Source organism: Cupressus sempervirens, chromosome 5 (assembly GCF_028749045.1).
Source record: "Cupressus sempervirens isolate cs-2001-9-10 chromosome 5, ASM2874904v1, whole genome shotgun sequence".
NCBI lineage: Eukaryota > Viridiplantae > Streptophyta > Pinopsida > Cupressales > Cupressaceae > Cupressus > Cupressus sempervirens.
Window position 1 is genome coordinate 70786940 of NC_143122.1, and position 15053 is coordinate 70801992.

The window sequence follows — 15053 nt, forward strand, 5'->3', positions numbered from 1 at the left end:
TTTCTAAGGGATATACTTAGTCTATCTTTGGTCCAAATTTTGAAAGCAAGTTTAAGATGTATTTTCTCTGTCAATTCTCTAAGAATACATGAATATAGAATGAGTTGTGCTTCTTTCTGAAGGTGATTCTAAGTCTATTGTAAAGGATATACCATTTTCAAAGAAGATGAATACAAATTATGAACTGTCCTCATATTATTCTTTTTGAATCTTGTCTCCTTTCAATTACTTGGTTGTCTTGATATTGTATAAGTAAAGGCTTGTGCAATTGAATGCAATCTAGTTAGGTTGTATATCTATTTATCATTGCTATTAATTTAATGGATTAAATAAAAGCTTTGATGAATGTGATAAGGTTTCTTTAGTAGTGGAAAGGATTTTTGAATGATGAATTCTGATAAGAATTACTAATAGAATTTGTTCTAAGGCAACAAACAACATCTAAAAACTTGCTATAGACTCTGAACCCCAATGGATTAGGCACTGATCCGACTGATTCAGCTGAAGGAGAGATATATCATAAATGGTTATCAAAATACAACATTAAATCAAACTTTACTTTTATTTCCTGTAGATCTTCAAAGTTGGTCAGCACTTGTTTGCATGGAATGTTTTAGCTTCATTTAGCCACTATTGTTAAAAACATCTGCAGATCTATAGAAGAATTCTTGGCCATATCTGTTTTATGGGATGTGTTTACCAAGTTAGTAAGAATTATGTATATGTTTGAGGATCTTGAAATGAGAATCAGAATGAAACTAAGAATAATCCTCATACAGTTGTTCCAATTTTGAATCATCCCTGGGTATACCCACCTTGGTTTTGCAGAGCCAAAAGAGTAGAAAACCATCTGTGGTTTTGTTGAAGTTGGATCCAAATACCTTACATATGCAATTGTTAATAAGAATAGGCTAGTCTTTAGATTGTGTAATTACTGTCATTTTGGTATTAAGCAATTTGTCGCTTAGTAGTTCTAGTACATTTTAAAACACCAACAAAATGGCAACTCTACTGGGGACTTGTCCAACACATCTGTGAAAAGTACTGCAGTTTCTTTGGTCCTACTATGTACATGTGTGTCATGTGATCTAAGTTTTTCCCATGGTTATAAGGGAATCTTTTGGTGTCAAACCTTGAGAATTTAAAGAAGATAGAGGCCAAGTACCATTGTTACACACTGACTTATCCAGCCTATCCAAGTGTCTTATCTAACAAGCAAGAGTCACAGTCTTATGACATCAGTGATTGGTCTGTCTATGCCATATATTTTTGTTTCTACTTGTGTATTGTTTTCCTTCAGTCAGCAAAAGTGTCATTATATATTTTCTCAAAATAGGGTGGCGACTCAGTCAAGGTTTTGAAGATAGTGCTTATTGTAACAAAAGGTGAATATGGCTGACAAGAGAAAAAACACAAGAGCTTACATGAGAGCCAATCCCGATGTATCAATGTATACTGATCTACCCCAAGGTGGTAGGAAGAACCAAAATAAGAAAAAGACAGATCCAAATCCCACTTGGAAACCCAGAGCTAATGCATCTGTCAATTCTCATTATCAACCAGTAATAGGAAGAGAGTCTTCTTCACTTAGCTCTAAATCTGAAACTACAAGACTCCTAGGAGGCATTTTCAGTACCCCATTACCAGATGAGAGAGTTTTTCAAGACAAAGACGTGTCTACTATGGGAATTGCTTCATTAAGACCAGATCCTGTAGTAGGTATGAACTATAGGCTAGGATTTAGGAGTTCATCTGATAATCCTTTTAATCCCAGAGCAGCCCCATATGTAGAACCAAATCTTATAGATTTGGATGACCCTGTTGATTTAGAGGCAACTTCTGCAGATCCTAAAGAAGTGTGCTCTGAAATAGAATTTTTGAAGAAATGGATTGCTGAGGAAGAAGCTAAACACATTCATCTTGAAAAAGAGAAGGAGCAAGCCACCTTGGATGCCATAATAGAAAGAGATGCTTTGCTAAGAAGGATGACTGCTTTGAAAGAGAAAAATAAAAAGTTAGAAGAGAATACCACAACTCTCCATAAGGATGTTTTTGAAGATGTTGATAATCTGAGAGCTACAGTTCAAGAACAGGAGAAACACCTAAATCAAAGATAAGAACCAGTTATTGCTCAAGTCCAAGCCTATAAACCTGTTCAAGTGGATCTTGTAGAACCCACTGCAAAAGCTCTAGATAAAGGGAAAGGAAAGGCTATAGGAATCTAGATAAATGAGCCTCAAGTTATACCAAGCAAACCTATACAACCCTCCATGTCAAAACTAGATCTAGATCTTGAGAAGGCTCGAAAAGAGAGGGAAGATCTTGCAAAAGAACTTGAGAAGGTTGATAATGAAGCTCAAGCTACAGAAACTAGAAGAAAAATCCAATTCATAAAGTCTAATTCTGAATTGGCTTCATGGCCCAATTTGTCTATCCCACCTACAAATCCTGCACCAGTTAGTGGTCCAATAATCTCAACTCTAGGAGTATCCCAATCTTCTCCTACCCCATCTTCCACTATTGGAACCCAAGTCCCATTTGTCCCACCTCAATAATCCCAAGCTGCTCCCTTGAGTCAAGCCAATATAGCTAGTACTTCAAATGTTCCTAGTTTCCAGAAGAAACTTGTATACCTGGAAAAGTATAGACAAATATCATTTGCTGGTATTCTTGGTGCTCCACATCCCATATCGTTTGATTTAAGAGATAAAGTGGTCAAGTTCTCTTGGAATAATGCTGTTACTGGTGAAGAACATTTGAGAATTTTTATTGATATGTTGAATGATTATGAAGTTGAACATGAAGATATGGTAATGAAATTGTTTGTGCATTCACTAACAGAGGATGCAAGGGATTGTTTTAGGAGGTTGCCTGATGATAGTATTACCTCATGGAGTGACTTGGAGAAATTGTTCAAAGATAAATATGGGGACAACACTAATGCATGATTCATGTTGAATGAGTTCAACAATATTAAGAAGAATCCAAATGAGTCCACATTTGATTTTAATGTGAGATTCCAGAAAGGTATGTACAGACTTTTTCAAGTTATGAGGTTAAATGAAGATGTCTGTCTCACAACGTATTTCAATGCTTTTGATAGCAAAATGGCTTATCAATTAAGGGATAAGGATCCTAAGACTTTAAGAGATGCCTATAAAATTGCAGTAAATATAGAGAATAATAGGAAGGAATTTGGCAAATTAGGTAGGAGTGATGATCCTAAGCTTTTTAATCCTAAGAACAATAATAAAAGGGAGGGTGACAAAACTCCTATAGGAAAGAAGCCCGAAGAACCTACTATAGGCCAGGTTTTAGAAATGCTCAAGAAGATGAATCCCACTAGTTTCAATAAGCCAAATGTTGTTGAAAGACCCCCTGCGAATAACAACAATTTCAATAGGCAACCTAGAATGCAAAATTACCCTTACACCACTCAGTGGAAAGATGGTAAACCAATTCCCAACCAAACCCACAATGTGAAGGATAAGGGTACTCCAGATCCCCTACAAAGGAACACTGTAAATATGAATGATGATGTACCATTGTGCATTATATGTCAATCACCTCATTCTGCTGATTATTGTGTTGTTGCTTAGTCATTTGCCCAAGCTCAAGGAGTGCAACCTGAAGAAGAAACTGAAACCCATGATGATATAAGTTGCAATATGGTGAATATGTGTGATAATTTAATAGATTCTGATTTAGAAGAGCCTAAAAATGATATTACTAGCTAGAGAATTTCTTACCAGCTACATCATCAGCAAGTTCTTTCAGATGATGAAGGGTATGATATAGATAAGGTATGCAGTACATTTTCTCATGTAGGTCTCACAAGCTTAAGAATTTCCTCCAAGGAGAAAATTGATAGAATTACAGCAGAAATGATTTCACAAGTCCATAGTAATTATAATTTGAGAAATAGAGCAATAAATAATGATGCAGGAAGGCCATCTAGTGTATTCATCAAAGACATCACTCATAAGATGAATGATCAAAACAAGAAAGTCAATGTAGATTTTCCTAAGATCAAGGAAAACAAGGGTAAGAAATGGGAACCAAAGAAGAAGGTTCAATTTCAGATAAGTGAAGCAACAAAACTAGTTGTGTAACCAAAAAAATCAGAACCTGATGTTGTCAAGCAAAATGTGGTACCTATTCAAAAGATTCTGACTCCAGGTACTATTGTAAAACCTACTATGGTTGAACCTATTAATATGATATCCATGTTATCTCAAATTACTATAAAAGTGCCATTGTCTGAACTTTTTAGAATTGAAGAGCATAAGAATAAGGCTTTGTCATGGTTGGGTGGAATAGCAAACAATAATAGTATTGTAGATCAAACTCTATCCCAACAGACCCCATTAGTAATAGAGGATAGTGGTATCATATCCCAGATTCCTCAAATGTTTCTAGATGATTCCTTAGTGGAATTCATAGAAGATATTGATCCTTTTTCCTTAGTCTAATCATAAAAGGGAAGACCTTAAAAAATTGCATGATAGACTCAGGAGCTTCAAACACTCTAATGCCTTTCAAAGTAATGGAAGCCTTAGGATTGAAGGTGGATACTAAGCAGGGCAGATGAAGAGGGATGGATGCTATGGAAGTCCCAGTCATAGGTACCATAAATGCCTTACCATTTAAACTGGTTGCATATCCTGAAGTAGAATTAACCATTTCTATCCTTGTGGTAGATATACCTCCACACTATGGAATGTTACTCTCCAAAAAATGGAGTGCTGTCATGGGGGAAAGCCTACAATGTGATCTTACTTATGCCACTTTTCATATAGGGGACAAAGCTGTCAGGGTAAATAGGGAACCAAGGGTTAACCACATTTTAGGTGAAGAAATTGACAAAGATACCACTTTTTTCCTAGATAATGGAATTAATGCTTTCAGGGCCGAATTAATTATTTAGGAAATTGAAAAATTACCTGCTATTATTGAAAATGAAGTTGAATGTTGCATGAATTCACCAAAATTATGGACAATGTTCTTTGATGGGGCTAGTTCTAAAGAGGGTGTAGGGGCAGGTGTAGTTTTTGTGTCCCCCAAAAATAATACTTTTAGATATTCATTCACCTTGAAGTTTACCTGCACTAATAATATTGCAGAATATGAAGCATTGCTGCTAGGACTCAAAGTGGACATGCATCATAGAATTAAGAAATTATGTGTCATAGGGGATTTTGAATTAATTATCTCTCAGATCAAAGGAACCTACTCATCCAAGAATAGGAGATTGAAACAATATAGAAATGCAGTCTAGGATCAGATAGAATTCTTTGATGCATTTGGGATCTCATGGAGAGATAGGACCCAAAATAAGATGGTTGATCTATTGGCAAATGTAGCAATCAAGCCAAAAGAGATATCATTTGCAGGAATCTCCTAGACTGAGGTGCAAAACAGACCTTCCATACCTAACAACATTGAAAATTGGCAGGTTTTTGAAGATGACAAAGATATTGCAATTTTTTTGTTAAATGAAGACAAGTACCACAGTCAGGAGATGGATTGTAGTGGACTGATTGAAACCATAAATGGGAAGGAAACCATTTTTGGTCAAGAGATAATGCAATTGAAAACAAATAAGATGCTGAAGGGGTTAGTAGTCTTGGAAAATATTTTTGATAACCAAGACAGAGTAAAATCAGGAGTAAACAGCCCCAAACCTCAGGAGTTAGAAGAAATAAACTTGGGTACTGATGAAGTTCCTAAAAGGGTTTATATTGGCCAAAATCTCCTTGTTAAAATTAGGAAAACATTGATTGACCTACTTAGAAAATACAGACATGTTTTTTCTTGGTCATATGATGACCTTAAGGCTTACAGGGAGGATCTTTTCCAGCATGTCATACCATTGAAGGAAAATGTAAGACCTTTCAGGCAAAAACAGAGACCAATCAATCCTACCCTTGCCCCAAAAATGCAAGAAGAACTGACAAAACTAAGAGATGGTGGGATAATCAAACCAATCAGGCATTCCACCTGGGTTTCAAACTTGGTTCCTGTCAGGAAGAAGAATGGAGATATTAGGCTTTGTATTGATTTTAGAAATTTAAACATTGCATCTCTGAAAGAAAATTATGGCTTACCTAATATGGAAGCCATGTTGCAGCAAGTGACTGGCTCTGAATTAATGTCAATGATGGATGGTTTCTCTGGATACAATCAAGTTCTAGTAAAAGAAAGTGAACAGTTCAAGACAGCCTTCACAACCCCATGGGGAACATATGTGTATGTAAGGATACCTTTTGGCTTGATTAATGCAGGAGCTACCTTCCAAAGAGCCATGGATGTAGCATTTCATGAGTATATTGACAAATTTATGGTTGTGTACTAGGATGATCTTACAACATATTCTAATAAGGCTGAAGATCACTGCAAACATTTGGAAAAAATCTTTATAAAAGCCCTGGAATATGGAGTATCTTTAAACCCAAAGAAATGCACATTCGGGGTCACAGAAGGAAAATTATTAGGATACATAGTGTCTAAGGATGGGGTAAAAATAGATCTTGAAAGGGTAGCAGCTATTGATAAAGTCCCCAAACCAAAAAATGTGAAAGGAATTCAGTCCTTTTTTGGCCAAGTCAATTTTCTGAGGAGATTTGTTACCAATTTTGCTGAAATCAGTAGACCCATCTCAAAGATGCTCAATAAGGGAGCCATTATAGATTGGAATGGTGAACCTTCACAAGCATTCCAAGATATAAAAATTGCAATAAAAAATTCTCCAGTGCTGAGGACCTCAGATTATGCAAAACCCATGCATATTTTCTCTTTTGCATCATTCCATACTATAGTTGCAGTCTTATTGCAGAAGAATCAAGAAGGATATGAGCAGCCGATTGCCTTTTTCACTAAGTCACTACAGCCTGCTGAATTGAAGTATGAAATAAATGAAAAGAAATCATATGCTTTGGTAAAGGCTGTGAAAGCTTTCAGATGTTACTTGGTAGGTGCTACTGTTATCTCTTTTGTACCTAGTGTTGCAGTCAAGGATATATTCTCTCAACAAGAAGTATTAGGTAGGAGGTGTAGATGGATCAATAGAATCTAGGAATTTAACATTGATATACAAATAAAAAAGTTAGTAAGAGGTCAAGGTTTGGTCAAACTCATGGCTGAAACTAATCTAGAGGCTAATCAGATAAATCTGGTAAATGATGATCTCAGAGCTGACTTATGTGACATGGACCAATGTGATTGGTACACCAATGTCATATATTACTTGCAACATATGGAAGCTCCTCCCCATCTGCCTGACAATGAAAAGAGGAATACTAAATTGCAAGCCATCAGGTATGTAATTGTCCAAAGTAACCTATGGTGGAGAAATTTTGAGGGAGTATTATTGAAATGTGTTGATAAGGAAAAGGCAAAAGAAGTTTTGAAAGAAATGCATGTTGGAGTGTGTGGGGGGCACTATATGGCCAAAACTATTGCACATAAGATAATGAGGGATGGATTTTGGTGGCCTTCTCTTTTCAAGGATGCTCAAGTTATGGTTAGGAAATGTGATCCTTTTCAGAGGTTTGCTGGAAAGCTAAAGTTCTTAGCAAATACTCCATTGAAGCCAGTGGAGATTCAAGCACCTTTTCAACAATGGGGTCTGGACTTCATAGGAGAGATTTTCCCCAAGTCTAGCATTGGCTATTCTTGGATTTTGGTTGCTACTGACTACTTTACAAAATGAGTAGAGGCTATCCCCACAAGAAATGCAACAAGTAAAGTGGTCAATAATTTTCTATTGAATAATATTATTTCTAGATTTGGATGTCCACAGAGAATTATAACAGATAATGCTATGTGCTTCAGATCTGAGGAGTTCATCAAGTTTTGTGATAAATATGGAATGACAAGGTCATCATCTGCTCCATATCATCCACAAGGGAATGGACAAGCTAAGTCAACAAATAAGAGCATGTTGAAGGTCATTAAGAGAACCCTGGATGATAATAAAAAGGCATGGAATTCCAAGTTACAGTTGGCAGTATGGGCTGACAGAGTAACTGTAAAGAAAGCAATTGGTGTAGCTCCATTTGATTTAGTGTATGGGATTCAAGCCAGAATGCCTCAGAACAACTTGATGGGACTATACAATTACATCTAGTTATATTATGAAGATACTAAAGATGAAATGCAAGAAAGAATGGATGAATTGGTAGGACTGACCGAAACTAGAAGAGAAGCATCTTTAAGGAACCAAAAGTTGCAATTGCAAGTCAAGACACTCTATGATAAAAGAATTGTAAGCAGATAATTTGAAAATGGAGATTTAGTCTTAATGTGGAATGCCAGAATTGAAGATAAAGGAAAACATGGAAAATTTGATCCTATTTGGTTAGGCCCATATCTCATTGAAAATACGTGGGGTGAAGATTCTTATATACTCAAAGATGTATTTGATAATATTCTTGAATTTCCAGTTCATGGACAGTTCTTGAAGAGGTATTTTTCTTGAAAAATACTTGTTTTCTTCCATGAACAGTAGTTTTAGGGTTTCCTATTGTTTTGTACATTTTGTATTTTCTGTAAATCCTTGTAAGTATCCTTGTGTAGTTTGGTTGTTTTTTTGTGTGTGTTGTTTTGTGCTCCTTGAAGAAGTTGTCATTTTTGCACCAAGTATGTGGTCTGCTCTCCCATAGTTTCTGAATTCTTGCATAGACTTAAGTAGTCTATCATCCCCAGACAGAGCCACTGTTGGTTTGACTTTTTGTGTGATAGAAGTCTTTTGTCCAATTGTAGAAAAGTCAGATTTTTCATTCTAAGTGAAACATAGGGTTTCTAGATAATCCATCTGTTTGCTAGCCTTTGAATAAAAAAAAAACCTTGTGAAAACCCTACATTCTTTCTATTCGTAAGTTGTCAGGCACGAAACATTTGAATTTTCAAATAAGGCAAATATTATGTCATCTTTTATTTTCTGTGCCCCCGAGATACCTTTCCTCTCATATTCCCCAGTTGTCCAATCTAAGCATATCCACCATTGTCGTTACCTCGCTATGCAAACATGGGCACTTTTTATGTATGGCAAGGTAGCGAGTGCTGAATAGTTTATAAAACAAGACCACAAAATGAAGATACGATGGTCAGAGCTTTATTTTTTGGCTGATTTATTATTCAAGTACACATTGCAATTACCAAAAAAATAGGAAAGGGGACCCAGCAAAAGCAGTCTGAAGTTAGAGTCAGAATGATAAATTTTCCGATGCTTCACTACATCGCTATCAGAAAAATTTGACATCTTGTCGTTAGCAAAGTAGCGAGGCCTGTGAAATTGAAGAGTCGGTGACATTGCAGTTTGTTAGTACCATGACTAATCTAGGTGGCATGACAAGTAATAACTGCCATTGTCAGAAGCAGTTTAATAGAAGAAATAATGATTTGATGGACCCTTGCATTTCATGGTGCTGAAATTCATCAAAGTTTTTGAAGCTCGCTACCTCGCTATCAGAAAAATTTGACATCTCGTCATTAGTGAAGTAGTGAGGCCCCATGAAATCAAGAGCCAGTGGGACCTTTGGTGATGTGGAATGATGATTGAGACTAAAGTAAGATCTTAAAGAGTGCCAGTTGTGCAAAATTTTGTACTTCATCAATGCCTTTCAGATCAAATATGCAAAGAGATCCTAAGCGTTAGATTATAACAGAATCAACAGTCCTCGCTACCTCGCTTTGAAAATTTGCATGCTCTTTAAGCTATGCGACGTAGCGAATATGAATCCAAAGACTACATGCAGTTTCCTCACCTTTGATTAGACCTATGATCAATGACCTCATCTTCTTGATATGAAGAGTTGTGAGGGAGATATGTATAGCGACATAGAGAATAGGGCCCACCGCCTTCTTTCTGAGCAAGCCCAGTAACATATCATCTGCCGATTTCAAATTAGATCAATGGTTGTCACTGCTTCGCTATGGCAAGGTGCTCGTTCTTTATGCATAACGAAGTAGCGACCTACTGACACATGTCCTTAGTTGCCAGTGGGTCTGCATATAAGCGCCATCAAGGAAAGAGTTATATACATGGTAAGTTTTCATTAGGTGAATTGACCAACATGTCAAGTGCAATGCCTAGTTTTTCTCTTCGTATCACATGATCGTAGGATTTTTGAAGATCGACAGTGGAGCTTTAAACATAGAATGTGGTGCCACTCTTTGTATTGATTAGACATGAAAGCATCGCACGTGAAAAAATAGAGTATAACACAGAAGATTTCATCAGTTCATCTTACGTGAGCTAAGATTTTGAGCCATTCTTGTGCAGAAGCATTTACTGAAGGAAAGTGTGGTGAAGTCTGGTAGAATTTGTAAAATTGTCTGTTCGCAAAAAGATTGCAGAAATACAGAGGAAAACAATAACAAAATTCAAGTAAGTAGTACTACCATAATCTTCGTAGGTTTTTCCAGTTCTAAAAAATAGTCCAAGATGCCTCCGAAGAAGGGATTTTTAGGTCAAATAAACTATTTGGATAGAAATGTGCATGATGACTTGCTTGAGTTGCTCCCTGAGTCTACTGTAGAGACAGTGCAAGTTAAAAGGTTAACCTCTTTGAACCCTAGGCTAAGGATAGCTGATGGATTGTATGATAAGGGTAATTGGGTCCAGGATGCTCAAACTTCTCAAATTGGTTTGAGTTTGTTCAAGAAATGGTTTGCAGAAAGGAAATTATATGCCCCTCATGCCAATATATGGAATTTTGATTTGGGAAAGCTAGTTGTTCCCAGTGTGTTTATGGATTATGACCTTCTTGAGGCCATGGCGAAAAGTTATGATCAAGCCACTAAAGTAGTGAGAAGAATGGATGGTGAGGCATTAATTACCATCAGTCCAGAAGAAATTAGGGAAGTTTTCAGTCTGGGACCTCTCACTAGGTATCACGTGCCCATTGATTTGATACAATTAGAAAAAGAATATATGTCCAAAAGGGATGTAGTTAGATAGGGTGCACTGAAGGCCCACATAGGCAGAATTGGAAACCTAGTAGCAATAACATCATCTTCTAAAGAACCTTTCAAGAAATCATGCTTTAATGCCAGGGCAGTAAAGATATACAAGACCCTGTGCAGATTCTTCGGAGAGGGTGAAGAAGATTTTATTCCTGTGAACTTCATGTATATGATCACCCAAATCTCCTCTTTTGGTGTAGAAATAATTTTTGATTTTGCATCTTACCTGGCTAATGAGATTCATAGTGGATTGGTGGGGATTGCAAAGGGCAAGGCAAAAAAGGTTTAGGGTCAGTACTCCCTATTGATGCATATGTTTCTACTTAAAGGGGTTACATATTTCGATAAAGAAATGGTTTTAAATAGGGAACAAGAGGGGGAAGCACTACCAGTTCAATTATGGAGTGCAGACATGACTGGGGAAGCAGAAAATGCTAGTTTTGTTAGATTTGATAGGCATTTTGCTTCTAAACTAAGATGCCTCATATTGAGTGACAATCCCAAAATTTCTAAGGCACTAATGTACCTTGTTAGGCCTATGGACAGACCCCATAGTATAAAAGTTTCACATAATTGGGGAGATATCATCCCATATCTGGTCTAACCTATCATTAGGGTTTATGGATTCAAAGGGACACCCCATGTACTACCTTATTAGGTGCCTTTAAAGGTAGGACTAGCTAAATTTTTATGACAGTTGGGAGGAGTGGAGGGGACCTTTTTGCATAAAAGGGGAACAGGATCAATTTTTCCTACTTGCACTGTAGCTCACCAGTTTGTAATAACTAAAGAGGGGTGGATCTTCCTCAAAATTTTTTTAGATCAATATAAGATGGCAGTATCTCATTCTCATTTTTGTGACACAAAAGATTTCTTTAATTCTGCTTTTAGACATAGGATCAAGCTTCGTCCAAGTCAGCGTGAATTCTATTTCCCTGAAGATATAATAAGGAATGAATATTCTCTCCAGGAGCGAGAAACAAAGAAAGAGAAATGGAGAGTCTATTCAAAAGTTTTGTAATTTATTAATTATTTTGACAAGGATTACAGTCCTCTTAGTAATGCTACAACTAATGCAGATAGAATAAATAAGCTCATGAATACATTCCCTGAAATAATGGAGGTAATGAATGAGAAGAAACAACATTTTATTGATTCTTTTCCAGATAAAGCCAGGGAAGTTATGAGAAAATTGGGTTTCACCCCCAACATAGGGGCAGGTCCACTAGTTGTGCGAAAGAGGATAGGATATACTGTTATTCGGGATCAGATGCCCACTGTAAACAAAGGAAAGCAGATAATTGAATCTACTAATACTATTTTTGAAGAAAGACCCCCTGAACCTTCTCCCAAAAGAAAAAAAATAATAAGGGAAGAGGAATCTCATGATGAAGGTTACTCACCTTCCCAAACTCCAATCAGAATTGAGGAGGAGCAGCTCACCGATGAGCAAATTCAACAAATGGGGTCACAAGGAGGAGTTTTTGTTACTCAAGCAAAAATTGATGAAGGGAACCCCCAGGAGCCTGTTGTGCTGAGTTTTGAATTAACTGTAGCAAATTTTAGGGGAAGGGAATTAGACTATGTTTTGGAACAAGCCAGTCAACAATTTTTGTCTGATAACAGTTTTGTAAAATCTAGGGCTTTCCATCAGTTTGCATGGAGCGAAAACATGCACATTTTTGAGAAAAGATGTAGGAATATGAAAACAAAGCATCTAGAAATGGATGAAACCTCTATTCAGAATCAAATAAAGGAACAAATGATACAAGAGTTCTAGAATATAACCCATGAAGAGGGTAGACAGATGGTGAAAGATGCAAATATTTTATTATTGCCCAATTGGGATATTGTTGATGGCTTAATTTTTAATTCTGTGTGAAATAATTTAGGATTATAGGATCTAGATAAAGAAGAATTCTTGGGAACAACATTTAGTAATGATCAAGCTGCCCTTGTTATGTGGTCATTAAGAAGAGGATCCGGGACTACTCCATTATAGCCTGATGATTCAAGACTAACAGGGAGTATCATTGTGAGCTGGGTTGTTGATACTTCACATGTACAGGCAGCCCACATGAATGTGGACTATTCTAAATTTTCCTTGCCCACTACAAAAAAAGAAGAAAAGGAAATGACTCATCTACAGAGTAAGTATGAAATAGTGGTGGATGCCTACAATAAAGAAGTAAAAAGGGGAATTGAGCTTGAAAACAAGATGTCTCAAATGGAGAAGGTACTTGGGAAAAGAAAGGTGGGAGAATCCAGTACACTTAGAATTGCATACCCTTTATAGGAATTTGTTGGAGCAACCCCTATTATTGAAATACCAGACACCCTTGAAAGGCCCCAATTCTATACTGCAGAAGATTTTGAAGAAGAAAAAACTAAATTACATAAGTTGCAAGTAGAATTAAAAAATCAGTATGAAGAAAAATTAAAGCAGGGTGTGATATATTTAAGGGATAAAATACAATGGTCAACTTTTTTTGATCAGTTGACAAGAATTGCAACCCTCATGGATGAGTTGAACAGAGATAAGGATAAACTGACTCCTCTTGCACAGAAATGGAGGGAGAGGAATAATGATATTACAATCATATGTATATCTGCAGTCCAAATGCCTTATCATCAAGTTGAGAAAATCTTTGATTTATTAAATAAGCTAGAAAATTTTGATGATAAAAGAGATTCTTTACAGAGAAGATTAACACTCTGTTTTTTCGGATATATTGCTGAAAATTTTACTTTATTTCCTTGTGCTTTAGAATCTGTTGATACAATAAAGGAAAAGGAAAAGTGGAAAAGGGAGTTGGACGAGTTATTTAATGAAAGAATAATAAACATCATGAGTGAAACTAGCCACTGGTTCTAGGCAAAGACAAATGAAGAGCTAGTAAAAATACAGTTATTTTAAACTGCTATGAGAAAAGAATTTGATGATTTAGAAGAAAGTGCAAATTCTTTAATAATGATACAAAGAGAAGCTCTAAGTTTTGATTGGCCAGATGATGATGCTTTTAATAAATGGAAAAATTAGTTTATAGAACAGATGTCAGGAGAAGATGAGGAGGAAGATGCAAAAGTAACAGTTACCCTCGTAGTTGTAGACACCTAAAAACTTTTAGAAAATAAATTATTTTTATTTTCTGAAAAATTCTTGATGATGTCATCATTTATTAATTAATTAATTATTTAATTAATTAATTATTTAATTAATTATTTATTTAATTAATTAATTATTTAATTAATTTATTTATTTTTATGCCATTAAATCCCTTTATCTTAATTAAAAATATTTAATTAAGGAATCCCTCCCAAAAATGTTTAAATCTTATTTAAACATTATTTCCTTATTTATTAATTATTTAATTAATAAATTGACCAAAAAACCCAAATAAATAAAAAATTTATTTTTTGCCCAAAACTTAGCCAATTTCCTTAAGACCACTAACCTCTTCCAAAATCTTCTAATCCTTTTTTAATTTTGATTAAAGGCTAATCTCAACTCAAAATATTTAATTAAGATTAAATATTAATCCTCATGTTTATTAAAAAAGTTTTAATAAATATCTCCTCAACCCAAACCCTTGAAATAAATAAAACTTTATTTATTTCCTAAAATCTAATTTATCCTCATCCTAAGAAGTTCTAGACTCTTCGAGAAAGTCTTCATCCTCATCCTAGGAAATTCTAGACTATTCTAGAAAGTCTTTATCCTCATCCAAAGTCTAGACTCTTCTAGAAGATGTCTTTAAACCTAATCCTAATCCCCTCTTAACCTTGTCACATTCTCTAAACATGGGTTAAAACTTACTAACCCAAGCCAAAGTTAAAAAATATCTCCTCCTTCACCCGCCCTCATTAAATGCCAGCCACTTGCCTATCCCTAAGCTAATCCTAAACCATCTTAATCCATCCTCTAATAATTTGCACAATCCTAAGCAAGGTTAAAACCCTCCTAATCAAGCCCAAGTCGAAATTGCTCTCATCTCCCTCAAAATATCTCAACCATAAAACTTTATGAAGCCCACTAGGCCATAAATGACTCTTCCAAGCCCTTTTATTGCTCTTACAAGTCATTA

At 35.8% G+C, this 15053-nt stretch overlaps 1 pseudogene; it reads left to right on the forward strand.

Moving 5' to 3' along the window:
• Positions 1-15053, forward strand: part of LOC149554599 (cyclin-dependent kinase F-1-like) — an 89005-nt pseudogene that overhangs the window by 15779 nt on the left and 58173 nt on the right.